Below are 2,002 nucleotides of genomic sequence, written 5' to 3' on the forward strand. Positions count from 1 at the left end.
GGGGACAAATTTAACTTTGGACAATATAATATAATTTAAATAGGGGCCCCTATTAAATAACAGGAGCTGAACTTAAAATAGTAAACACCTAGAAAGTTTTGAGAAGTAAAGTAAAAAGACATAAAATTAAAGCAGTAGATTCAAATAAATCTCATTATCGACTGGAACACTGGCTTGGCATTCATTGACAAAATTTTATGTTTATTGTTTCCTTTTCTACAGCCCACCTTCTATCCTATGTGTGTGTGTGTATGTAGGTTATATTATGAGAGACATTCTGAAATGTTTAGACAATCATTCCTCAATATAATATTTACTTGAAGAGTACTGTATCACTGTTCTCTGTTCAAGATTTCAAATCACAATGAGTAAATCATGGAAAAATTTTCTCTGCTTCTGCAACTGGAAGAATGTCAACTAATATTGATATGTCCTTGACAAAAGCTAAAGAAAACATTCAGCTGGAAAAATTACTCTCTCATGCCAAATAAATTAATATTTGTTTTCTAAAGAATCATTGACTTTTGCATTATATTTCTATTTCTTATATCATTATTTACATACGCAAGCTTGGAAAATGGTTGAATAAGTATTATGATTTCCATCTTGTTCAGATAACACTGGCACACAGTAGTTAATGAGTACCCATTAGAAACTGGCATTTCCACGTTCATGTGTATATATTTGGCCACCAACCATAGTATTCATATCATAAGTTTTCTTCCCTTTCTCCTTTGTAGATTTGTCTAAATAGTTCTTTCTCCTCATTGAGTGAAACAATGCAGCAAAACAACAGTATCACTGAGTTCATCCTCTTAGGATTGACACAGGATCCTAAAAAGCAAAAAATGGTGTTTGTGATCTTCTTCATTTTCTATGTGGGAACCTTGGGGGGCAATTTGCTTATCATTGTGACCATCAAGTCTAGCCAAACACTTGGGAGCCCCATGTGTTTCTTCCTATTTTATTTGTCCTTGGTTGATGCCTGCTTTTCAACTTCCATAGCCCCTAGACTAATTGCATATTCTCTGTCTACAAAGAAAATCATATCTTACAATGAGTGCCTGACTCAGGTCTTTGCGCTGCATTTATTCGGATGCATGGAGATCTTTGTCCTCGTCCTCATGGCCATGGATTGCTATGTGGCCATCTGCAAGCCCTTGAATTACCCAACCATCATGAGGCGCCAGGTCTGCATCATCCTGATTGTTCTGGCATGGATAGGGTCTTTTATACATTCTATGGCTCAGATTATCCTGGCCTTGAGACTGCCCTTCTGTGGATCCAATTTGATTGATCACTACTGCTGTGATATGCAGCCCTCGTTGAAACTCACCTGCATAGATACTGATGTGATGGACCTACTGGTGGCATTTAACAGCAGGGCCCTTTGTGCAAGCAGTTTTGTAATTCTGATGATCTCATATATTGTCACCTTGCATTTGCTGTAAACCACAGTGCAGAAAATGCATTTGATGAAATGCAACATCTACTCATCTATCTCAACATAACAGTTATTTATGACAGATCACAGCCAACATGATACTCAATGGTGAGAAGCTGAAAGAATTCCTGCTAAAATCTGGAAAAAAATGCCCACTTTCACCTCTTCTGTTCCACATAGAATTGGATGTCCCTACCACACCAATCAGAAAAGAAAAAAGTAATAAAATGTATCCAAATTATAAGAGGAGAGGTAAAATTGTCATTATATGCAGATGACATTGCCCTATATATAGAAGTCCTCAAACAACTCCACACAAAACTACTAGAACTGATAAATTTAGCAAGGTAGCAGGAATACAAGATTAATATCCAGAAGATGGTTGCATTTCTTTACACTAACAATGAAGTATCAGAGTGGGAAATTAAAAAAAAATTCCCTTTTACATCACAGTAAAAAATAAAATACTAAGGTATAAACCTGACTAAGGAGGTGAAAGACATATGCTTAGATGTATAAAATATTGGTAAAGAAAACTGAAGATGATTTAAAGAAATG

At 35.7% G+C, this 2,002-nt stretch overlaps 1 pseudogene; it reads left to right on the forward strand.

Moving 5' to 3' along the window:
- Positions 1-779: 779 nt before the first annotated feature.
- Positions 780-1,543, forward strand: LOC100519893 (annotated as a pseudogene).
- Positions 1,544-2,002: the final 459 nt, after the last annotated feature.

The sequence above is a fragment of the Sus scrofa genome, unplaced genomic scaffold, assembly GCF_000003025.6.
Source record: "Sus scrofa isolate TJ Tabasco breed Duroc unplaced genomic scaffold, Sscrofa11.1 Contig74, whole genome shotgun sequence".
NCBI lineage: Eukaryota > Metazoa > Chordata > Mammalia > Artiodactyla > Suidae > Sus > Sus scrofa.